The sequence below is a fragment of the Camelus bactrianus genome, chromosome 15, assembly GCF_048773025.1.
Source record: "Camelus bactrianus isolate YW-2024 breed Bactrian camel chromosome 15, ASM4877302v1, whole genome shotgun sequence".
In the NCBI taxonomy this organism is placed as follows: Eukaryota; Metazoa; Chordata; class Mammalia; order Artiodactyla; family Camelidae; genus Camelus; species Camelus bactrianus.
The window spans coordinates 54751966-54778118 of NC_133553.1; the positions used below are offsets into that span (position 1 = coordinate 54751966).

The following is a 26153-nucleotide window of genomic DNA, read 5'->3' on the forward strand; positions in this document are numbered from 1 at the left end:
AACACAGCATTACCTAGCACGACAGTTAAGAGTCTGCACTTCAGAAACAGAGATGTAGATTTTACTGGTGGTTTAACTTTGGACCAGTTACAATCCATCCTTGGATGCCAAAGGTGAAAAAGGGATCTGAATGACCTCTGCACAGGCTGCTTTAAAGAATCAACCATAGATAATGTCTGCAAAGAACTTAGCAATATCTGACACAAAACAAGCATTTAATGAGCAGTGGTTGTAGTTGATACTAATGAGATTTTAGCCAAGCAAACTCAGCTCCCGAATACGGAACACTGAGCCAAAAAGAAAGGTGGCAAAACAAGTCACTAACTACAGGTATTTATTCTGTTAATCACAAGCCACTGAGTCGCCCCGTCTTAGAGGCAACAAGAAACCCTGTTGTTGATTTTTGAAAGACAAAAAAAAAAAAAAAAAAAATGCCCTATGAGAAAGATGGAGAGGGTGTACCCTCCCACTGAGAGGGCTGCTGAGCAAATAGGGCCTCCATGAACGACCAAGTGTGTTTCCAACAGGACCCAGAGCGACAGCTTTCATTTTCTTCCCTTTTTCCTTTTAATTTTTTTCCTCGCCTGATTTGCTCTTTCCCCCTCTCTCACTAGCCCTAATCAATGCAGCAGGTCAGGTTGAAAGAATGGGCAGCCTCAGAGCCACATGCATTTAAACCACTTTAATGCAAATATTGATCGGAACAGCATAGACACAGGCTGGACTGCATTTTTTTAATGGGCAGGCTTTTTTTTCCTGGGGCTGCACTACCCATGATAAAACAGACCACCATACATCAGAATTCCACCATCTTCCATGTCCAGGAATGAGCAAGTAAATCTACAAGGTGGGCCACATTCAACGCAAAGCTTGTGAGCCTCCCAAGCAGGTGTCTCCGTGGTCCACGGGACCACTTTCTTCCCTAGGCGCACTTCCCTCCTCATAGTTTCTAGATGAGCTATGTTGGTGCAGACAGAGGCAGGATATCAGAATGGGTGTGGTACACTGTGTCACAAGACTAGTTGGGTAACTAGTGTCCCTAATTATGCATAAATGCCTAATTCCTATGTCCACAAGATTTGCCAAGCGTTGTCTCAGAAAGCCGGTGTCCAAGACATATTTAGCAACAGACTCCAAGTCAGAGCTGAAATCCAAATGACAGATGAAGGGCAGGAAGGAATTCTAAGGGCCACTTTGAAATTTGATACTAAAAGATCTGATACCCTATCTGTAGGCATTTTTAGGTTGGACTGGAGGGGGAAAAAAAAGAAAGGAAAGAAAGGAGAAAAAAAAAACTTGTTTGTGCAAAGGAAGCCTGCTTGGCCTATTGCCAGGGAAGGAGGCATCACAAACTGGGTAGGGTCTGAAAGCAACACAAGCCAAGCAAAAACCGAAGAAAGGAGGGGAAACAACTCAACTGAAAAGCCCCAAATGAACACCAGTTGCTTCAAAGCCATGCGAGTCGCTTTCAGATGTTTTTTAATTCTATTTTTTCCGTGGGTCTGTGGTTGCCGTTGCTGTTGCCTGTTATAACTCGAAAGGAAAATCAAACGCGCCACCTTCACTGGGACGGCTGATGGAAAGAGAAGATCATCACGACCTTTGTCACCACGCGAGGAAGCTTTTCTGCCTCTTCCCCAGATCTCAGCCGGCTACCACGTCTTCATGCAAAGGGGGAAATGTCATCATAAAGAGGGACAAGCAAGATGTGTACACCCCGGTGGACAGAATGTTCTCTGTGGGCTTATCAGCCTAAAAGAGAGAGATAACTGGAGGTGAAGGGGACACAGAGTGGTATGCAAAGTGGGAGGGAAGCAAGACGGAATGAAGCCTTTGACCTTGGAAGAGCTGAGTGCTGGAGGGAGGAGGGGGCAGAGGAGGGAGAGCTGAGTGAGGAATTCCTCGCTGTAATATATTCGGGTAAAAATGGGGCTGTCATCTTGAGCTACAAGTTAGAAAGTTATTACTTTTAATATGCCACTACCTTAGGCCTATACTGTTATGTAAAAGAAAAATAACCTTGTGTGACAGTTTAACATTGATCGATGTGCCTGCCAAATGCAAAGAGATAAATAAGCAGGTGATGAATAAACAGCACTTCAAGTAAAGACATTACGCTGCATGCATAAAACGGCGCCAGGCACCTAGGAGCTGTGGGTGGCCGAAGGTTGGCCATTTCATGCCCACTCAGTAAAGCAGACTTAATCGCTTCCAATATTTTCTGTTAAAAAGCAAGCTTAATGAGCCAATTTCACAAGCCCAGAGAAACTGATTATTATCTCTGAGTTCCAACAGAGTTGGTTGTTTTCCAAGAGCCAGGTTTTTTTTTCCTTGACGGGATAAAAACCTTTTTTAAAAAGAGAGAGAGAGAGAGAAAGAGAGCAAGAGAGAAAGGGAGAGAGAGGAAGAGAGGGAGCCACAGAGCCAACCGGAGGGCACAGAAAGCCAGCTCACAGGGGCGAGGTGGCCACTAGATGGCAGTGTTACCCCGCAGTCAGCTCCCCGGACGAGGCTCGGACCTGGTCAGGAGGATTCGGCTGAAAGATGGGACGGTAAATAAAGCTGAAAGCAGCTGCCTGAAGAGTTCATACCCTACCCTCCGCCCTCCTCGGACCCTTTGTCCACAATTATTCCATCTTCCAGCTCGTACAAGGCGAAGAGACAAAAGGGGCAGTCCCCGAATGGCCTCCTGCCCGCTAACAGCCCAAGGCTCTGATTACTCTTCTATGCAGCCGCGTTTCACGAAGTACAGGGGTCCTTTACCACGTAAGGCCCAGTCCTTCCTGGTGTTTTTCACCGGGAGGGGTTTCCAATCGCTGAAGCTCTCACAGGGCTAAGCATGTGGCTACCACAAGGGGCTTAAATCTCAGGACGATGTAGCGAAGCGATTTAGCTTTTCACCATTTACTTTGGGGCTGATTCCTTTTTTTTTTTTTTTTTTTTTTTTGCCTCTTTCTCTTGCACACTCTATTTTGCACTTCTAGTAAAAAGAGTGAAAAGAGGAATTCAGCCTCAAAGGTATATACGGCCTGGAGAAAAGACTAGGAGTGGGGAGCAGGAGAGAGGAACCCTCCCCCTTAGGAAGCCAGCTGTCCTTCAAACTGCATGATTTGGGGTCTTGCTTCAGCTACACGACAACATGGTGAAAGTCACAGAAGCAAAGGGTTATTTTCACCAACTGCAGCCATTCAGTCGCCACTGGGAGGGAAGACCCAGTAACTAGACCCCAGCATATAATTAACTCAGATATTAAAAACAAAAAAGAAAATTGAAATGAACTGTTGTTAGGTTCTAAATGGAGATGCAAGTTAATTATTTATGAATATTCATAGAAAACTTGAACAGTTTCCAAACTTGGCCTTTAGTTTCTCATCAGTTAACCAAGTAATTGATGGAAGGGTTTTTTTTGTAAGATAAATTTTAGATGTGCAACAGAGCTATCAAACTCATCAAGATTTTTGGATTTCGTCTTCTGATAAATCAAAAGGGAATGGACTTGGTTACAGACAAAAACATAATTGTCCTCTCTTATCTTTTACTTCTAGTCACCTGTAAGAGAAAAATGAAATGATACTCAGCAAAGATGGGTCAATCATGGGAAAGAAAATTGGGATATTTGAGGAACTTTCAGGAGAAGGCGATAAAATCCAACTTTCTGTGTGTGGATGGGGGAGGGATGGGGGAATGGGGGAGGGATGGGGGAATGGGGGAGGGATGGGGGAATGGGGGAGGGAGGAGGGGGCGGGCATAGAAATGAAGCTAGTAAGAATGAGAACTTATTCTAGGTAATCATGGCCACTACTCTCACTCAGTTACTCTGAACCCCCTAGATGTCGCCAGGTTTCACTTCAACCTTCTAACCCCTGCCTCCCCTCCCTCACCAAGGCATCTGGCACACCCTCCGCATTTAAACCTCTTCCACCCCACTGTCAGGGAGCCAGCCCGACCTTTCTGAAAAAGTCAGTTCTCCAACCAGGGAAAAACCTTATCTCTGCTGAAACATTAACCAACAGCTGCACTGGGTTTTCCATCAACTGCAGAACTTTGTGCCTAAAGTCTAACCAGATATTCATTAGAGCCACTCAAAAGAAAAGTCAAAATCACACATAAACCTGGCACTTCGGTTAAGTCTTCCCTTAAAAATAAAATGCAGCAAATAAAATACAAGGATTAAAAGGAATGTGTGCCAACCCGTATCAGAAATCTGTCATTTTGGCAATTTAATTCACCAACAAAAGTCCTGTCCTATTCTATGGCAGGCACTGTGCTGGGTGCTGGAGACAGGGTTCAAAGGCTCATGTGTGGTCCTCAGGGAGCTCACTGGCCGGTGGTTCAGACATAGGGATAGAACAGAGACCCACATGGTGCCCAGAGGTAGGCCCCTTGATCAAACTCGGGAGGTCCTGAAGGCTATTACTGTTGGGAGTGAGTTGGGGGAGGGTAAATTGGTTTTCCAGTACTTCCCTTAACAAATTACCATAAACCAGTTGTCTTAAAATGACAGTTTGGGAGGCTAGGCAGTCTGTAATCCAGGTGTTGGTTGGCCAGGAGAGAGAAACTATCCCAGGTCTCTCCCCCGGCTTCCGGTGTTGCAACAATCTTTGGCATCCTCTGCCTTGCAGATACAATCACTCCAATCTCTGCCTCTGTCATCAGAAGGCCTTCTCCCCTGCTTTTCTCTTTTTCTTATAAGGACATCAGTCTTGTTGAATTTAGGGGACCACTCTAATCCAGTATGATTTCATCTTTATTAATTACATCTGCAAAGACCTGATTTCCTAACAAGGTAACATCCTGAGGTTCCTGGTGAACATGAATTTGTGTGTGTTGGGGGGTGGGGGGCGGAGATACAATTCAACCCAGTACAGAGGACATTTCAGGCAAGGAAGCCAGAAGCCACAGAATATCCTGAGAATTGTAAATGGTACCTTGCAGTTACAGAATAAGATACAAGGGAAATGTAGAAAAAGTTAAATTTGAAAAGGGAGGCTGAAATGTATCAAAAAAGATTTCATGTGAGATATTAAGGAGCTTAACTATTGCACTGAAAGGTGGCTAAAAAAAATACGTGGGTTTTAAGTAGGTAAATATTCAAAACACACTCTGGCAGGGGTATAGATATTTGGAAAGAAGCAACATTAGAATCAAGGATACCAGTTGGGGTGGTGTTGCAATAATGCAAGATGAGGTTCTAAAATAAGGCAGTACCAATGGGGACAAAAGGAGGAAATACAGTTGAGTTCTTTTTTAAAATTAATAAATTAAAATTGACAGAATTTTAAATGGGTCGGATTGACAAAATATATGTTGTTGAAGAGTGAAGATGTCAAAAGCTGAGAGGGGTCCTGACTTGACCCAGAATTCTGGCCTGAGCAAGGAAGTTGATCATTAAATCTTTAAGCAAAGTCAGAAAAAGTCTTTTAAAAAGAAACAGACTCAAACACATTGAAAATTGGTTCAGTTTTGTGTATTTTGAATACACACATACACACACACACACACACACACCCCTACATATATATAGATGTATGTACAAGAGAGGCTGGGATGGAAATACAAATAGATTTGCATGAAGAGCCCTCAAATGAGATGGGGCAGGTGCTCCCGGAGGGGTGGGAGGAAATGCAGAAGGAGAGGAGAGAGCTGGAAGGAAGGAAGGGTTCTCAGTGGCGAATGCAGAGAAGACGTTACCCTAGGACTGAAGATACTCAAAGAGAAAGGAATGGATGAGAGGCTATCTAGACAGTGAGTGAGCCCTGCTTCCCCAACCTTGGCTATAAAGGGCAAAGGAGAACAGAGTGGTGGGAATGGGAATACTGGAAAATAAAAGAGTGTGTCATTGAAGGATGGGCTGGTGTTTTGCTTGCTTGCTGAAAGAAAGAGTGAGTTAAGCATTTTTATATATAGCTATGAAAAATCCTGTAGAGAGGGAGAGGATAAAGAAACAAGTGAAAGAAGGGATAATCAAGAATGTAAGACAAAAGGGGAAGAGGGAATCGCTCAGTGGTAGAGCGCGTGCTTAGCATGCACAAGGTCCCGGGTTCAATCCCCAGTACCCCCGGTAATTAATAAATAAACAAACAAACAAACAAAACCTAATCCCCCCCACCCCCGAAAAGCAAACAAAGAATGCAAGACAACGGTGCTCCAGCACAGGAGCTGGGCCACTTTCTATGTCTCTGAAATAAGCCCACCCATCAGACCTGGGCTACCTATCTCCCAGAATCGATGGGAGGAGAGCAGGAGATCATGATGTGAAATCAGTTTGAAAAACCAAATTGGACTGGAACAAATGCAGAGTTATTATTTAAATGACAGTGTTTTCAGCGATGATGTCTTAAATGTGTGGTAGTTTTTGTTTTTATTAAGTTGGAAACTAGAACTGTCAACACAGGCCTCCACTCTCCCCTGTCGGAGTGTGGTGTGTTGGTGTGGACACTGTGAGGCTCTCCTTGTCTGAACCCATCCCACATAGGAAGATTTTCCTGCAGGGAAAGAGAGAGCATTTGGAGATTTGGCGCACTGCAATATTCCTCCTTTGTCCAACACAGAAATCATGGCATGTGATGCCAAAACTGTACTTTCCAAAAAACCCATCATAGATGTATGTTCCCTAGATTTTTATCAGCTAGATCAAGGTTTCCCAAATCTATCCAGAGGTGCAGTGCCTTTCCCTCCTTGTGGCATGTTAGCAATTTCTACTCTGACCTATGCATGGAAAACACCAACACAAAACTTGATGGGTAACTAAGGTGAGATGCTCACCCTTTTCCAAGATCTCTAAATAATGAAGATACAGCTACAGACAGCGACTTGACCCACTGAAGAGATTATGAAGAGGGAGAAAAAGAGCAGTGTTTCCACTCCTGATAGAACACTTCATTAAAAACAATCCTCAATAAATATTGAAACAAAAGTACTTCTCTCTCGTTTATCACCAACCCACTCATCTTTTACTCATTGATATGTTCAATGACCAGTGTGTTTGCAGTACTTATAAGTCCTCATGTTCTGCCGTAAGTGGTCAGAAAGATGATCACAGAACAAGATCCTTAACTGCAATAAATAGAACACTACACATTTAAGGCATGCCAGCCAAGGGGCTGTGACATTAAGCCAAATGAGGCCAAAATTCAATTCAATTCAGAGATTAAAAAAGAAAAAAAGGAAGCATTAAGCTAATCGTTGGCTGTTTTTCTTCCCCCAGGGTGTGAAATGTATATGCTGATAATTAATGTGACTAGGAAGAGCGTTTGTATGGAAATACCAAAGGAAAGCCAGTGTGATACACATGATTCTTACCAATCCCAAAGCAGCAGAAGTTCCTATCTGCTTCATCAAGGTTCAAAACATTTTAAAACATACTCCACGTCGTTCAAATCGATTCTCGGCTTTCTGTGTAAATTTGGGGAAAAGTTATTTCTGAGATCTAAGATTTAAACTAAGAAATAAAGACATGAAGGTCACAGAACTGCCAAAGTGCAGATACAGTGTATGACAGGCAGCTGCAGCCCCAATGACGCGTTAATCTTACATATTCCGTATGTGAGTACAGGGAAACTCCACTGCTGCTCTATTTGGAAAACTGTAACAGTGGACGTAATTAGAAAGAGAAGAGTAAAGTAACTTAAGAGTATCCACAAAGCACATAATTTTCAGAAAAAGCAAAAACACACAATAGGCTTGCTACTTGAGTTTCTCAAATGGAGACGTCTACTTGAAATCTTGAATTACAAGAGGTATAAATTTCTCCATAATATTAGGAACAACTGCCCATGATTTTTTTTTAATCAATAAAGTGAGCAGATGCCATTTTCACATTATTTTTATAGAATTATTAGAACAGGAATAAATAAATTGATTGGTCAAGCGACTACCCTTATATTGGGATAAAGACTACAATTAAAGAGAAATCTCTGTGAAGGGTCATAATAAGATAATATCTTGGTTAATATATTTAAGAAGACAAACTTACAGCCCTGCCAGTATGCTGTTACACTCTCCTACATAAATACCACGATTCTGTCTGTGAAGCACACTGGTATGAAGTGCCAAGATTTCCATATTTAATGTATTCCAAAAAAGCCCAGATTAAAATATATTAATGTATTAATACTTTATAGGAATATACATATGTAATGTATATAAAATATGTGTGTGCATATACATGTACCCCCCTCCCTGGTGGTTAGGAGGAAAGGCTGTGGCTTTTTTTGTTCTGAATAGCCAGGGTGATAGCCTAGCACATAGTAGGTGCTCGACAAAGTCTTATAGAGTGAGAAGAACAAAGTGCGGGCAGGGAGAAGTCACTGCCCCCACGCTAGGCACCCCACTCATCTTTCTGGACCCGCCCTGAGACAGCCAGTTAACCCTTCTCATCAGTTAGCAGATTCCACCCTGCACACATTACCGCAGGTACCTTAATACATATCCCTTGAGAGTTAAAAAACAAAAATAGAAACAAATACAACCCTAATCGATAAGTATATCTTTCTTTAAAAAATTAATTATACTTGAAGTGTAGTTGATATACAATGTTGTGTTAAGTTTCAGGTGTAGAACAAAGCGATTCAGTTATATACATGCACATTCTATTTCAGATTCTTTCCCATTATATGTTATTACAAGATATTAAATATAGTTCCCTGTGCTACACAGTAGGTCCATGTTGTTTATCTATTTTATATATATTACTGTCTATAGGTTAATCCCAAACTCCTAATTTATCCCTCCCCACTGACTCCTTTCCCCTTTGGTAACCGTAGTTTGTTTTCTATGTCTGTGAATCTATCTCTGATTTGTAAATAAGTTCATTTGTACCATTTTTTTTAGATTCCACATATAAGTAATATCATGTGTCTGACTTACTTCACTTAATGTGATAATCTCTAGGTCCATCCTAGGTTGCTGCGAATGGCATTATTTCATTCTTTCTTATGGCTGAGTAATATTGCATTATATATATATATACACACATATGTATGTATATACATATATATGTATATATATACATACATACACCATATCTTCTTTATCCATTCCTCTGTCTATGGACATTTAGGTTGCTTCCATATCTTGGCTATTGTAAATACTGCTGTTATGAGCATTGGGGTGTATGTATCTTCTCAAATTAGAGTCTTCTCCAGATATATGCCCAGGAGTGGGATTGCTGGATCACAGGGTAACTCTATTTTTAGTTTTTTAAGGAACCTCCATACTGTTCTCCATAGTGGCTGCACTAATTTACATTCCCAGCAACAGTGTAGGAGGGGGTTCCCTTTTCTCCACCCCCCCGGGATTTATCACTTGTGGACTTTTTAATAATGACCATTCTGACCAGTCTGAGGTGATACATCATTGTAATTTTGATTTGCATTTCTCTGATAACCAGTGATGCTGAGCATCTTTTCATGTGCCTGTTGGCCATCTGTACATCTTCTTTGGAGAAATATCTATTTAGGTCTTCTGTCCATTTTTTTATTGGGTTATTTGGTTTTTGGTTTTTTTTGGTTTTGGTTTTTTTTTTTGCTATTAAGCTGTGTGAGCTATTTGTATATTTTGGAAATTAATCCTTTGTCTGTTGCATCATTTGCAAATATTTTCTCCATTTCATAGATTATATTTTCATTTTGTTTACGGTTTCCTTTGAGTGCAAAAGCTTTTAAGTTTAATTAGGTCCCATTCATTTATTTTTGCTTTTATTTTCATTACTCTAGAAGATGAATCCAAAAAAGAATTGCTGTGATTTATGTCAAAGAGTGTTCCACCTATGTTTTCCTCTAGGAGTTTTAGGGTATCTGATCTTAATTATGTCTTTAATCAATTTTGAGTTTATTTTAGTAGATAGTGTTAGAGAACATTCTAATTTTCTTCTTTGTTTCTTTCAAGAATTAAGCTCCCTGACTTCAGACTATACTGAAAGCTAACAGTAATTAAAACAGTATGATACTGGCACAAAAGCAGACACACACATAGACTGATGGAACAGGATAGAAAGCCCAGAAATAAACCCATGCACTATGGTCAATTAATCAATGACAAAGGAAGCAAGAATACACAATGGAGAAAAGACAGTCTCTTCAATTAGTGGTGCTGGGAAAACTGGACAGCCTCATGTAAAAGATGAGTATCTTAATTGGTGGCATCAAAGAATCTGTGCTGTTACACTGGGTAAGAGTATAGAGCTAGGTGGTCCTTAGCCCCTTCAGATGTCCTGTGCACACTCGACCTCTCTCAACGATGCACCTATCCAGGAAACTCAGGAGGAAAGGGATGGGATCACACTATTTCTCAGGCAGCACTGTGGACTGAGCTATTGTTTACCACTTCATTTCTTCCTAAATCAAGAAATGTTAAGTTTCAAACTTTATTTTAGTCCCTTTGATGAGAGTATTTTGGAAACTGGACAACAAGTATCAAAAGAATAGATTGTATGACTTTTTTTTTTTTTTGCTTTCATATCATAGAATACCAAAATGTCATTATATTTTGACCCTGAGGAAATACACATCCTAACAAAAGGGTCAGATTTCCACACAGCGCCAGGACATTGACCTTAGCTTGAAGTTACATGCTGCTGAACTTTATGTCTCTATTTCCTCACCTATAAAACAGATACCTATGTAAGTAAACCTCGAGTATGTATTGAGGATTGCAAGAATAATGTTTATAGCTTCATCCAGGTATTCTGTATATGTTAGGCTCCTTCTCCTTGATCTTTTCTCATTAAAAAGAAAAAAACAATTTTACACTTCTCTGCTTCCTTAAACAAGATATAAACAACAAAACATCTTCCTTGACTTCTCCCAGCCAAGTGATATTAATACATAATTTTATAACATAACCATGAAATAGTGCTTTGTGAATATTTTTAAAAACTTACTCATATAGAATATACAAAATTTTGGTTTTCATCATTTATGGAGAATAGTTTTCTAAAGTATATTTGTCTTTTCTCTCATTTTTAATGAAATTATAAACCTGATAACCAAATATATGCATATTACAGAAATTTTTAAAATACACAAAAAAGCACAAAGAAAAAAATTAAAATCACCTATAATCCTCTCACTCAGCAATAATTACTACTAATTTGGGGTCTTTATTTCCATTCTAAGAATTTAAATGTGATAATTCTCTGCAAGCTGTTTTTTACTTTTATTAATATTTTATGAACATTTTGAAACCCTGAATAGTCTCAAATATTCTATGTAATATACAATAGAAAGATCATTTTAGTGGCTGCCTGTTATTTTACTTCCTGGATATACCATAAATTATTTAATTGAACTTATATGGTTAAACATTTAGGGATGTTGTTGTTTTTAAGCAAGATTGATATATTGAACCAAAATGTACCCATGACCCAGCTTCAACCATTATCAACTCATGGTCAGTCTTATTTCATCTATACACTCACCCATTCCCAACTTAACCTTTAAAAGAATTTTTTAAAAAAACATAACCAATATACTGTCATCATACCTCAAAAAATTAATAATAATTCTTTCATATCATCAAATACCCAGTGTTCACAAATCCTTGATATCCCCTGCTTCCTTCCTTTCCTTTCTCCCCCCTCCAAATTGCTCAAATCAACACCCAAATAAGTCCGCATGCTGCAAATGGTCAGTATGTCTCTTTTAATCATTAGATTCCTCTCCATCTCTTTTTTTTTTTTTAATTCACTTGCAACTTATGTTAGGGGAAAAACAGGAAAAATAATTCCACAGATTTAGTGTATTTCTTGGGTCCTGGATTTTGCTGATTGCATTATGATCAGTGTCATTTAACATGTTCCTTTATCAACTATATTTCCTAGAAATAGGTACTTACACCTACTGAGGTTCCATGTTTTGGCACTAATATTTCATAGGTGGTAAGGTGGTATGGTGTGCTGCCATCAGGTGGTACATAATATTGAACTATCTGTCTTTTACTGATGTTAGCAACCACTGATTTATCAACACCTAGGTCTATTAATCAGTATTATAAAATGGTAATATTCTAATTCTAATAGTTTTGCCAATATAAATAACATACAACAGCTAAAATATTACAGTTAAGTATTTGTTCACATCTATGTGCACATTACATAAGAAAAATTCCTAAAAATTAAATATTTGAGTCAAAGTAAATTTACATTTAGAAATTTACATTACCATACATATTGCACAACTTACTGCTCTCCAGGAAAGTTATAACTAACGTTCATCCCAATGTTGGGTTATTATTGTTTTAAACATTTCTGTTAATTTACCAAAATTAAGAAACTCATTGTGGTTTACTTTGCAATATTTTGCTTATCAATAGGATTAAGCATGTTTTCCTTAAACTTGAATTTGTATTTCTTCTTTTGTGAACTGTCAGTTCTTGCTCTTTGACAAATTTTTCTGTTGGGTGACTATCTTTTTCTTTTTTACTTTTTTTTTTTTTCCTGGTTTCTTAAATATATTTACTTAAGTGTTATGGAAACATGATCTCTGATGAGTAGCAGTAGTGTGCTATGTAAGGACTCCATGTACCTGTAACATCCAATTATTCTCTGAGCCATGTTTGCCCAGCCTAACATTTTATTCAAGACTCTGGTCAAGAATGGCAAAGCAGACATCTGCAAAACATGCTGACTGACCGTGACTGACAAACTATTTTAGGAACAGTATTTTAATTTGTTACAATGAGGGACCGAGCTAACTGGTCTGGTCTACCTCTATGCTCAGCAAACGATTTTCATTAAACCACAAAACAATTTATTTTTCAATAGCATTATGCTTCAAGAACACAGAACGTTATATAGACTAAACAGAATAGGACCTAAAAAAAAAAAATCCCTGTACCACCATATAAAAATTATAGATTCATTTATCTCTTGGCTTTGCAAATTTTCTTTTCCCCCCAAAGAAAGATAGCAATAAGTATTTTTCTTATGATGTACTTAAAAGGTAATAAGGAGGATATCACAGTTGAATCACTATAGATGTAGAGGATGACTACTGTCATTTAAGCGTCTTGTAGCTAAACATGCCACGTGCCTTGGAACAGGCTCAGGTGCTCAAATAAACACCCACAGAAGCAGTCATGTGCGTTCAGTCCAATTTTCCAAGCACATTTTTCTGAAGAAGGGAGTTAAAAATAATTAAAAGTCTAGGACTGACATATTAGACTTGATGTCACATAAGATGCCAAATCTAAAATTGAAAATTTTAACAATATATAGTAGGAGAAACAGAATGTTAAGCCTCCATAGGTGGGGAAAACACTTAGAACTGAATGACGTAGCTATAAAATACAATTAAGTCCCTGCCACATCAGTATTCACATATGCGCCTTAGGACCATGCAAATGGAATTAATCAGCACTCAGGTCATTTAGTTACAAGTGGTGGCTAAACTCAATGGTTTTCCAGTTTCAAGCATTCATAACGCACCATGGAGACAATATGGTATCTGATAAAGAACAGAAAAGCAAGGAAAAAGGGAGAGAAGGAAAAAAGGATAAGAATAGAGGGAGAAAGAGCTATAAAAAGGGAGGAAGACTTGCTGAGAAAATAACTTTCATTTTAGAGAAAACCATCTCTCAATTATAATTAAATAATCACAATGTTTGTTTCATTATAATCATCCTCATAACTGTCTTTTTAGTTAAAATCCAAAAAAGTTCACTTTGGACTTTTAAGATAATCCTCATGTAATGTTTAAATAAACCCAAATATTTCACATTAATTTCCTTAATAGGTTAGAGACTGAAACAACTGACAATGTAGTCAAAATTCTAAGCTATTTCAAAAATAAAAATAAATCCTCACCTCCCTGAAAATGAAAAATCTTCCTCAAGGACAGTTATTTTGAATCATGTCCTATCAAATCTGCTGAGAAGGGTGTGTGATCTTGGGCACTGTTTAAGCTAGCTAAACTTTGTAAGAACGGGTGTAGGTAACATTCAGGCTTCCCTCATAAAGCTACTTTAAAGATTAAATAAAATAATGCACGTAGATACCTTCATACAGTGACTGACACAGATGTGCTCAGTGAACATTATTCATTGCTGTTATTGTGATGGTGATCACCATCATATCATCCAAAGTGTTTTAAAAGCTTTACATCAAACGAGTTTTCCATAAAAATACTTGACCTATAGAAAAACTTCTGCTCACCTGGCAAGAGTGCCTTACTATTCAGTACATATGTTTTAAAACAGGTGTTTTATACTGGCCATAGAGTAAAATCAGTAGTTCTCAATGGGGGAATGATTTTGCCCCCCAGGGGACATTTGTCAATGTCTGGAGACATGTTTGCTTGTCAAAAAGCAATGGCTGGGCACTCAAGAGTTGTTGCTACTGGCATCTAGTGGATAGAGGCAGGAACCTACAGTGCACAGGGCAGCCCCCAGCAACAGAGAACCACTGCTCCCAAATGTTAATAGTGCCAAGGGTGTGAAACCAGACAGTGGAGTCAACGTATCAGAAAAGAAACATTCAGGCCTTCACCAAAACAAATAATTTTTTAAATCTCTTAAGTATTTTCCTAATTTATATTTAACTGCCATTGGATTCAGACCAAATTTACACAAACTTACTTGATGAAACAGGAGTAGTAAGACCCACAGACTCACAAAGCTTAGTTTCATAATCATAGTTAAATAATTGCCCACTTAAGTATCCATGAATTTATCATTCTTTTCTTAAACAATCTCGTGGTTTATTTATACTTTTTGGGGAAATTCTTAAGAGGCAATAGCAATTTCTTACATTTGATGTTTTAATGTCAGGAATGTATATTTTTGTCTTAATGATTTCAATAGGAGAAAAAGTGCACTGTGAGTACATGTTAGCCATATGGAAAAGACAATGAGGTTTAGTAATTAAAACTGAAAAGGTAAAGAACTATGCCGTAATTAGAACACTGATTAATCAGCTGATAATTTTATCTTGATTAATGCTGCTGGTTCCTCTTCTTATTGACCTAGGGAAGGTAGGTTTAGACCAATTAAATATAAATTATTCCCGTTTTTTCACATTCTGGGCAGCTTCTAGTATTCTAAGTTATACTGCAGTTAAAAAGTACTATTGAAATGCTTTTACTAAATTGGGCAGCTCAACAAAAACAGAATTAGGTTTATGTTCCAAACATGCTGATGCTTTTATCTAAGGCTAAATTATACAGACATGGTTTATTTCAACATTATCCAGGGAATATTAAAATTAAAATAAATTGCTATTGTAAAAAAAAATCCTCTGATAACATTCAAACAGTTAACAAACAAGTAGATTCCTTATTTGTCTTACCATGTCTAACATTCTGAGAAATTAAAAGAACTGAAGTTAAAGAATACAAGTAATTGTTACTGCAGGGCCTCACTTCATGGAACCCTGTGACTATGCCAGCTAACAGAAAAATATCATTCTAGTATTAAGGAGATACATTCATTAATTCTTAGCCAGTTTTCCCCTTTTTTTTTTTCTCTTATATTTTTCCGGCTTTATTGAGATATAATCAACATATAATAGCATTGTGAAGTTTAAGGTATATGGTGTGATGATCTGATAAATGTGTATGATGCAAAATACTTACCACAACAAGGGTAGTTAACAAAGCCATCATCTTAGTTACCAATTTTTGCATGTGTGGTGAGAATGTTTAAGACCTACTCTCTTAGCAACTTTCAAGTATATAATATTTAACTATAGTCATCATATTGTACAAAAGGTAACCTTTTCTCCACATCTTCACAAACACTTGTTATTTTGCCTTTTTGATGATAGCCATTCTAACAGGGTTAAGGTGATATCTCTTGTGATTTTGGTTTGAATTTCTCTGAGGATTGTTTGGGTTTGCATTTTATGTATTTTAAGTGAAACCATATTGGACACAATTTATGCTTTGGTTTGTCCATTTGATATTATGCTTTTTAGATTTAATTGTGATGATGAATGTACTTGTAGCATATTCATTTGCACTGCTGTACTATACTGCATTTCATGAAAATATCAAAATTCATTTAACCATTCTACTGTCAATGGACATCTGGGATACTTTCCACTTTCTTGCTATTATAAACAAGGTATCTGTGCATGTTCTTTTACCTGTCTTCAGGTGTACACATACAGCATATCTTTTGGGTACGTACTGCTCCATGATAGGAAATTTGCATGTTCCACTTTATTATATAATACAGATTGATTTCTAAAGTGGTTTTAACTGTTTTAACCATTTTCATTCCCAAATACAGTGGATGAGAGTTCCTACTGCTCCACATTCCTATCAACACAAGATATATATATATATATATTTTTTTAACTCTTACCAATCTGGTGACTGTGATGCTATCTCATTTTCATTTCAATATGTATACTGTAATAATATGTAAAATATGTAATAAAGTCAAACATCTTTCCTTCTGTTTACTTGCAAATCATGCATCATTTAATGAGAAGTACAAATTCAAGTCATTTGTCCATCTTTTCTTCGGCATTATTTGGCTTTTAAAAATAAATTTGTAGAATATCTTTGTATATTATGGATACTATCCTTTGCCAATGCATATATGTTTTTAGTACATTCTTCCCACTTTTGGTCTATTTTCACTTTTCTAACATCTACTGATTTTCATGATTTTTGTGAAATAAAATTTGCCTTTGTAGTTTGCTAATTCTGTTTTTTCATTAAGAAATCTTTCCTAAACCAAGGGCTTAAATATATTCTCCTATATCATTTTCTAAAATATTAGAAATTGCTTTTCACATTTAAGATTTTTAATGCATGGAACTGATCTTTGTATATGGTATGAAACAGGAGTGAGATTAAGGAAAATATTTCTTTTTTCCCAGATTGACAAGGAGCTGGTCTATTTGTCTAAACTTGTTAAAACAACAAATATCTTAATCTAACTTCATAATAAGAATTAATATCTGGTGGGGCATGTCCTCCAACCTTGTCCTTCCTCAGGCATATCTTGGCTCTTCTTGCCCTTGATTTTCACACACATTTTAAAATCACATTGTCCAGGTCCTTACCCCTGACCAAAAAATGATGATAAAGCTTTCTAAATTTCACCACTAAATAGAGGGCTGTTTTGTTTTGTTTTGTTTTTTTCCAGAAATTCTGTCTGGTTGAGAAAGTTTCTTTTTCATCTTCTTTGCTAAGAAATTTTATCATTATTTCCTATTAAATTGTGTCAAGGAAGTTTTCAGATCAATATGATGACCTATTGTTTTCTGATCCTGTGCCAATCTTACATTCCTATTAAAACAAATTTGCTTACCATATAATGTCTATTCATTACGTGATTCATTCCACTAATACTGTAAATTTTTAAAGTTCTTGGTGAAATTGGTCTACAATTGTTTTTTTTTTAAACACTGTTGTCTCAAAAATATAAGTTAAGTAGTAGAGTGTTTTTTCTCTCATCTAAAAGAATAAGACTGGAATTTTCAGTTGCTTAAACCTTTAGTGAAATATTTAAACAAAATGATGGGGTACTGGTGATTTTTGAGAAAGTAACTACTGATACAATTTTTAATGGATATAGAGCATTTGTATGTTCTATTTTGGTTTTTTCTTTTTTTTGGTAATTTACGTTAGGAATTTAATGTTGTCTCAAGTTTGGCAGCAAAGAGATGTTACTAATGTCCTATTATCTTTTTAAAAACTGATGATTTTTTTCATTCTCTAATCATTTTTCAGATGCATTCAATCCATTTTGTCTTTTAACTGAAAGTTTAGTTTATCCATGTTATAATTACATATACATTCTTTTAGTTGGTGTGCTTCCTATTTATCCCTTTTTTTCTGTTCTTTTTTTTTTTAACCTATTTGACTTTTAGACTGATTTTTTTGGTATTAATTGATATTTCCCATGCTTTAATTTTCTCTATAATCATTTGAGAGCTACACATGTATTTTATTTTTTAGTGGTTGCCTTATTAATTTTAAGAAGTATACTTAATTTAAAGCCTGAAGATAGCCAATCTTTTAAAATTCTTCCAAAACTCTGTAAGAACCCTGGAATATTTTAACTCCAATCACTTCCTCCAGACAAATACTACTCTGATAAAAATATTTCAGTTAGTTATCCCTTCAAATTTGACTTGTACTATATAGTCCCTGTTTGTTTAGATTTTTCCACACAGAATTTCTCTCTTAGACTTTTCAAATATGATCAATCTCCTTCCTAAAGGACCTATTTTAGACTTCCCTTTGGGAAGGGACTGTTGGTGGTAAACTCTCTCAGCTCATTTTTCTAAAATTTTCTTAACGTTTTTGAAGTTTTCTAGATATATAATTCTAGATGGTTATTTTCTGAATGTAGTTTAAAGGCACAATTCCATACTTTCTTTCACCTTCCATTGTTGATTGCAATTTCAATGCAGTCAAATCACCTTTCCTTTGTGTGTGAACTGTTTTTACTCACTGAGTGCCTTTTTATACACTTCCTGCTACATCGGTGTTCTGCAGGTTCTAGTTTGAGACTTCTAGGTTTGTATTTAATTTTATTTAACTTTGAGACTTCTATATCTGAAAATAAGTGTTTTCCATCAATTCTGGATATTCTTTACCATTATTTCTCTAAGCCATGCCTCTTTCCATTCTGTTTTTCTCTTCTGGGAGTCCAGTTAGAAATATGTGGTACTTTTCCCCTTATTATACATCTTCTATATTTTTTAACCCTTTATCTTCCTGTGCCAACATTCTGGATAGTTTCCTCAGATATTCCAGTTCCCTAATACTTCTTTTATCATCTCTTGAAATTTTTTTATAATTGTGATTATACTGTTAACGTCATGTTTCAAATCTCATTCATCATTTTATAGTTCTTTTTCATATTTACCTACCCATCTTTTAATTTTAAACATATTTGTATAATTTTTTTATTTTATATTTGTATAAATTCATTATCTGAAATCTTTTCAGATTTAATATTGTTATGCCTTGCTTCTGTTGGCTCTCCTTCATGGTGATTTATTTCCTTGCATTTGTGTATGAATTTTAATTTTTGCTTATGCAATCTCCTCCCTTGTAAGTTTATCTTTCAGAATTCTTTTAGTCTTGAGTTGAAAGTAATTTCCTTCAAAGTGGACTTCTGTTTACCTCCATGAAGTCCCAGGCCATTAAATGAGGTCCTATTTTAAAATAAATTCTTTGCATGAGGTTTTCCTGTTTGTTTGGTTTGTTTTTCCACAAAGGATATATTAATTCCAGTCCAAATGAGCCCAGCTTGTGCTATGAAGTCTCAGAGATGTCCTCCCACCTCTCATCAAAGTTTATATAGAAAATTCCTCCTGTTTTTGAAAGTTTATTTCTAATTCACTCTTAAACTGAAAGTGTAGGTTACCAGAGCCCTGCAATTGGCTCTCAAAAGACCTCCTGACTTATGTGGGCAGTAGATTTGTTTCAGTCCCATGCACTTTGCAAAAACATTCAAATCAAAGATCAAGACCACTAGTTGTGCAAAGGCCTCCTAGACAAAGATCAACTTTAGTACTAGCCTGCCTTTCTGGATTCCCACCATCACATTATTTTTGGATTCTGAGGAAACCAAACTGTCTTGCTAGCTCTGCAATGCAATTTGAAATTTTTATTTTACATTTAAATTGAAATGTTTTCACTGGCGGCATGGTTCAGGGTATCTAGTCAACATATTATTAGAAGGATGGTCAAGATTCTCTTTTCTTTCCACTGGCTCATATAATAAATCCCCCAAATATTTGCCAGATGAATATTGGTTGAATGGGTGAAGGAGTGGATGGCCCAATAATCGCTCCTCCACACCATCCCTCAATACCAAGGGTCGGTATTTTTCTGTAAAAAGCCAGATTGTACATATTATAGGCTTTACAATCCATACGGTCTATATCTCAACAGCCAAACTGTCTTTTTAGTGCAAAAGCAGCCATAGACAATACCTATACGAATGAGCATGAGGGTGTTCCCATAAAAGAAAGAAGAAGAAAAAAAAAGATCGAAAGAAATCTGTGCATTATCTAAGTAAATAATGGTGAACTCCCACTGGCACAGGAAAAACTCTACCTAGGCATAGGAGTAATGTCTTGAGAAACAAAAGTACTATGGACATTTCTCTGAAGTAGACAGACATGGTGACTCTCCACTCTACACACCAACTTCCTAGGCAATCGAAGGCACTGAGAGGATACAACCATCTTTCCAGGTGCCCTCTGAGAGCACGCATTCCAAAAATCTGTCCAGTAATCTCTCATCAGTGGTAAAGCCGGTATGGGGAGCTATATGTCATCAGCTATATTGTATACACTTTTTTCAAAGAAAAGAATATACACTCTAATATTAGAGAAAGAGTGTGAATTCTATTACTTTGGGTTGGCTATAATGCATGCCCTTGAACTGGGCAACACTTAAGGTGATTCTCAGACAGCAAAATTGAGATTAAAAAGGTTTCTCACTTGAAAATGACCCTTTTGGTGCTTCGCAAAAGGGAACCCTATATATTTAGCACTAAATATCTTTGTAAGAGGCAAGGCGCCCCACAGAGTCATGCTTTAATGGTTTGATCATTAACCTAGCGTTGGCCTCTCAAAAATTTTAGTTATAAAACTGTAAAATATAAGAAAAGGTTCAGAGTCTATAAAGTAGCATTTTCCTGTAATATCAATAACCATAAATAATAGCAACAATTCATCTTCATGGATGGCCAAAAATCTAAACATGACAAATACATCCCAAAGGATTATGTTACCTTTGCAGCTAATAATCTAGGAGAATAAGTGCTCAAAGTATTGGTTAGGGACGGCTGTTCTTTTAAGACATGTTGGTCAACTTTGTCTGGACTCCATATGATATTTGCTAGTCTGAGGAAAGAAAACTATGAACCACTCTTCTAATGCAATAGTACTCAAGCAGAGTTTAAACATTTTATATCAAATACAAAGCTGTGTCTGAGTTCCCAGACAGGGCAGAAATGGGGTCAAGCCTATCTGTGAAATCTGGGCTAGCAGGCAAGCACTGCCCTAAGCTGTGTCTCCCTGCTTCTCCCCAAACAGTCTTTGGCAGAAATGAAACACAAAAACCTAAAGCCTTGCACTACTCTCTCTAGATCTAGATAACTCACAGTTATCATATACATCATTACCTTCAGATATTATAGGGTCCTATGTTTCATAACATTTAATTTCTAAAATTCTCACCAAAAAAAGAGGGTAAATTTAAAAAACTAATTATGGATTGATATGGTGATAAAGGTGATATATTCTTATGCAATAGTGTTATTATAATATTATGATATATCATATTTTTATTTTATTTTTAACTTTAGTTACATTAAGCAAGTAAAGTACACAAAAGATTGCAAAAATAAAAAACAGCAGGCGTGAATCCTTCTTATAAGCATATCGTAGACTTTTTAAATGGTTTTATATCACTTCCACATTTTCTACGTGGAACATGATTTACTGTTATAATTCACTGTACACAGACAATGAATGAGGTCAGCGTTTAAGGTCCAAGTTGGCTTTCAGTTTACCAACATGCAGCTCTGGGGTGGTTCTCACCTTTGTGGGCCTTGTCCATCTATTGGGGAATCCATCCCCCAGCTCCAGCTCTGGCTCCTTGTATCCCTTGTCTTTCAAAACAAATCCCTCATCTGACCCACCGGGCTCTTCTCAACCTGTTGTGTCACCAAACCCATGACAACAGTTCCAGAAAACCTTAATGCTAACTGTGTACTTCTCCTTCTCAGAAGGGAAGCCAACAAAAGAGGTTCTTAAGAGATGCACTGTCCTATTTCTTGCTAACTTACACCAGGGGAAGGGGATCATTACTGAAAAAGGAGTTTGGGTGGCGGGCAAAGTGTATAGTTCCATATGGTTGATTGTGGCTCAGTATGTTTACTCGTTAATGATGCTTATCAATTTCTTAATACTGGGAACTCACAACCACGTAAGGCTCAAGAAGTGGTTATGTGTATTGTATGTGAACTGCATCTCCATAAAGTTGAAAGGAAAAAAGAAAAGACTTTATTACAAGGGGTGTCAGGTGAAGACCAGCAGCACTGCATCTATTTCTCCCGGAACGAACTCCCCTAACCTAATCTAAATCTACGAGTTATCATGATCTTTTAAAGTCCAGATAGTGGACTCCACTTGATCCTCAGAACATGTTTACCCATTTCACTGTATTGTAATTTAACTACTTCATGTGTTTTACCTATTTATTTATGGAGAATTAGAGATGTCAATACAAGATTTTTCAAACTTTGCCACTCAAACAGGAGACTGAACTAGCACACTGATTTCACCTGGGAGCTTGATAAAAATGCAAAATCTCAGGCCCCAGACAAAACCTACTGAATCAAAATCTGCATTCCTGAAAAGGATCTAAGTGATTAAAATGCACTGTGATGCTAGGGCATTGATACTCTTTCAAACTGAAACACTTGTAAGACTAGTAATAAGCTAGTATCAGTAAAATGGAGTGGAGAGAATTGTGTAAACTACATTAACTAGAAAAAGCCAACTCAGGCATCCTGGAATGCCTCTTCACCAGCCTATTGATTATTAACTTCGCATTGTAAGTTCCCTAATAACAGGAAGTCACTTTTTGTGATATTGTGATTTGTAATAAATGTATATTTGGTCTTCATCCCACTTCTGGCACAGAACTCCTAAAGCTTAAAATTCTTTAAGTAAGGAAAGTGATCAAGGTATCTTTTGTTATGTTAATAAAGCAACTTTAGGAATGTTGACAGCTCACCTAAAGAAGGGGGCTGATTACCAGAAGAACCAACCTCATCCCCCTTGACCTCTCAAGGGGAGAGGGGATGGAGGTTCAATCAATCGCCAATGGTCAATGATTTGATCAATCGTGGCTATATAATAGAGCCTCCATAAAGTCCCAACAGCTGGGGTTTGAAGAGTGAGTTGAGACTTGGGGAGAATGGAGGAGGCATGGGTTCCCTTTCCACATACCTTGAGCTATGCTTCTTTTTCATCTAGTTGTACTTGGGTTGTGTCCTTTTATAATGAATCAGTCATCTAGTATGTAAAATGCTTCTCTGAGTTGTGTGAGCCACTCTAGCAAATTAATTGAACCTGTGGAGGAGTTTTGTGGGAACCTCTAATTTATAGTCAGTCGGTCAGAAGTATAGGGTAACACATCGGACTTATGATAGGCATCTGCAGTTGGAGGGGATCGTTAAAACCTCCAATTTTCACCAGAAGCACAGGCAACAACCTGGGCTTGCCACTGGCATCTGCAGTGTGTGTGTTAGGGGTTGAGGTGGGGTGCCAAAGTCTTGTAGGACTGAGCCCTTATTCTGTGGAATCTAACTCTATCTGGGTAGAGGGTCAGAACTAATTTGAATTCTCAGACACCATACTGGTGTCTGAAAATTACTAGGTGTTGTATGGGAAGCCCCCACCCCAACACAAACACACACACACACACACACACATTGGAATTGGGTCCAGAAACCCATATAAGACCTTTCATAGCAGTTATTATATGCCTTCAATTTACTTATTTAGTAACTGTTGAATGGCTCCCCTTCCTTCCTTCAGCTTCTGAAATTTTCTTACCTAATCAATATAGATCTGCTCCTCTAAAAATCAAAGCAATATCTTCTACTTTAATTTGACCTTCTAAACTTAAATGTTCAGGAACAAAATTTCCTCCCAGAACAAAAACTCAGATAAGTTGCTAAAATAGCATATTGATAATTATTTAACCCAGAATAATTCAGCTCTGTATATAAAAGCAGTAACATTAAAAATAAAATCTTAACACAATTCAATTCTTCCAATCAGTCTATTTTTTAATACTAAGATAGAAGTCAGTGGGAGGTAATATTCACAATATAATCCTTTCACAGAAATTATTTTAATTAAAAACCAGGTGGTCCTGAGTTTTCCTCTAAGGCTCTACACTAAAAAATTCCATTGATCATGCTTTCCATAATGAAAGATTTAACTATGAACCTAGAGAAAAATGGCATAGATGAATCAAAATATCCTCTCATTTTTGTTACTATAATCCTGGTATCTGGTAGGCGTATTCATAATCATGACAATGAAAGTAGAAATCATATGAGAAAAATTGGCTAATTAAAAATTTTTAAAAAGTATCCGTATTTCAAAAACCTATATTATCAAAAGGCGTATTTATCTTAAATCCAAATATAACTTAAAAATCAATACTGAGAAGATTAATATGTCAATAGAAAATGAGTGGATTAGGAAATTCACAAAAGAAGAGTGTCTATAAAAAATCAGAAAAAAATTTCATCACTCTAGTCAAAAAATGCAAAGTAAAAGCATAATATTGCCACTCTTTTTAACTTCTATAAAAATGTTAACTATATTGGCCAGTGCTTGTAAGAATGTGAGAACAATTACTTTTGATGCATTGCTGATGGAAAGGTAAAAGTTAAAGTCTTTCTGAGGAATAGTTTGGCAACATGCAACAAAAACCTGCAATATTTGCCAATAGCAAATTCAATCTTTCAAAATTTGCCCTTAGAAAATAATCTGATCTGTACAATGGTGTTTAGTGTGTCACTGTTGGAACTGTTAACAACCTAAATGCCCGGTATGAAGGCTTGGCTGAATAAGCCATGGTACATCCACACATTGTAATACTATGCAAAGGGTTAGTATGTTGTAGAAGAAGAATATGTAACAACATGGGAAAACACTAAAAATATATCAAATTGGAAAAAATTAAAAGTAACATGTGCAGTATGATCTCTTTTAGAAAAAAAAATCACGATATATCACATTTATGTATGAGCAAATGAATGGCTAAGTAAATAGATATAAAAGTAAGAATATGGATGAATAAATGAATAGGTCAATTAATAGATGGACGTATGATAGATCACAAAGACTGCAAAAATATCCACCAAATATTCACCAAAATATAAGTTTGGCTAATTTTGAGTGGTACGGTTATGGGTAAGAATCTGTGATTTCAAATTAAGCCGAATTTTTTTTTTTACTATGTTAGAAATCTTTCATGAAGCATCTAAAAGCTGTACTTGTTCCTTTTTTTAAAAAAGCATTTTATGTATTAACTTCCATGAGGTCTTTGACCATAAAGATACAAAATTTATGACACAGTTGCTGCTAATAGTTTTTCTTGGGTTTTTAAACCAGATTTGTTGTTGTTGTTGTCATTCAGAAATTATTAATTTTTTTCACTGTAGTCAAATCTATAGCTTTTCCCTTTGTGATTTTTTTCATTATTTTATATGCTTAAACTATTCATCATTACTAAATCAGAGAATCAACCCCATTTTTTACAGTTCCTAGAGATCTCATTTTTATTTTACAGTTCTTTTTAACTCATCTGTAATTTATACTGGCATATGATATGAGGTGAGACTAGGTGTAATTTTTTTACACATGTTAAATCATCGTCCCTGGGCCACATCTTAGATAGGCCATCCTTCCACTGATTTATGATACCAACTCGATAAAGTCTTATGTACTTGAATCTGTCTTGATTTCCTTCTTTTCCATTGTTTTTGTCAAAATGACACTGTCTTTAGTATTGTAGCTTTATAACTTAAAAGATAATTTTACTGGCTGTTTGCCCCTGTTCATTCTTAGAATTAAACACTAGATTTACTGTGGCAAATAAAAAAAGAAAAACTTACTCTGATTTTTATTAGGTGATATCAATTCTAAGAATTAATAGAGGATAAATAGATATCTTTTAATATATTTCATCTTCATTTGATAAAACTGTCTTTTAGGTCTCAGCAAACTTTATCATTTTAATTATATAGTTCCCCTAGGTTTTTTTCTTGTTAATGTTACATCAAGACATTTTACATTTTCATGGTATCTTAAGTGGGACTTTTTGTTATATATTTTTCTAACTTCTTAGAAACATGAAAGCAGTTAACTCAAAGAAATTATTCTAAAAAGGTATTTTAAAATCAATTCTGACACACATAATTTGGAACCAATAAATAAGTTATGAATTTTTCACAAGGACAATGATGAAATAATCCAAAGTAGAGCATGGAAAATAAATAAGCAAAATAGCCGCTTATCTGCATTCAATAAAAGAGGTAAATTAATATTCTTTCACAGATTTCCTTTCCTTAGAGATATTCTCAAAATAAAATTCAAAATCCATCTTTTCAAAAATCATCAGACAGCACATATATAAAAATTCCCACAG

General features: G+C 36.4%; 1 pseudogene; it reads left to right on the plus strand.

The window, feature by feature from the left end:
* The first annotated feature begins 3139 nt into the window (after positions 1 to 3139).
* The window catches only part of LOC123615923 (lethal(2) giant larvae protein homolog 1 pseudogene), a 100139-nt pseudogene continuing 77125 nt past the window's right edge, over positions 3140 to 26153 (plus strand).